Source organism: Cyprinodon variegatus, unplaced genomic scaffold, assembly GCF_000732505.1.
Source record: "Cyprinodon variegatus isolate N-32 unplaced genomic scaffold, C_variegatus-1.0 Scaffold274, whole genome shotgun sequence".
NCBI lineage: Eukaryota > Metazoa > Chordata > Actinopteri > Cyprinodontiformes > Cyprinodontidae > Cyprinodon > Cyprinodon variegatus.
The window spans coordinates 58,296-58,560 of NW_015150727.1; positions in this window are offsets into that span (position 1 = coordinate 58,296).

Below are 265 nucleotides of genomic sequence, written 5' to 3' on the forward strand. Positions count from 1 at the left end.
ATCCTTACTACATATACGTTTGATTGGTTTATTTTAAACCTCCTGGAGAAAACTCCACCAGCCGCCAGTGATATTAGCTAATCCTTTCTCAAAGAGTCTAAAGCTGTCAGCGTCCTGCAGAAGATCCCAGAGCCTTCAGTTTATAAAAACAGCAATCTATAAGATTTTAGGATTTCATCAAACTACTTAATGGGATGAAATTATTATCATTCCCTTATTCTCTACCTCTTTCCGTGTCTAATTGGCTAAAAAAAAGGAATATTTC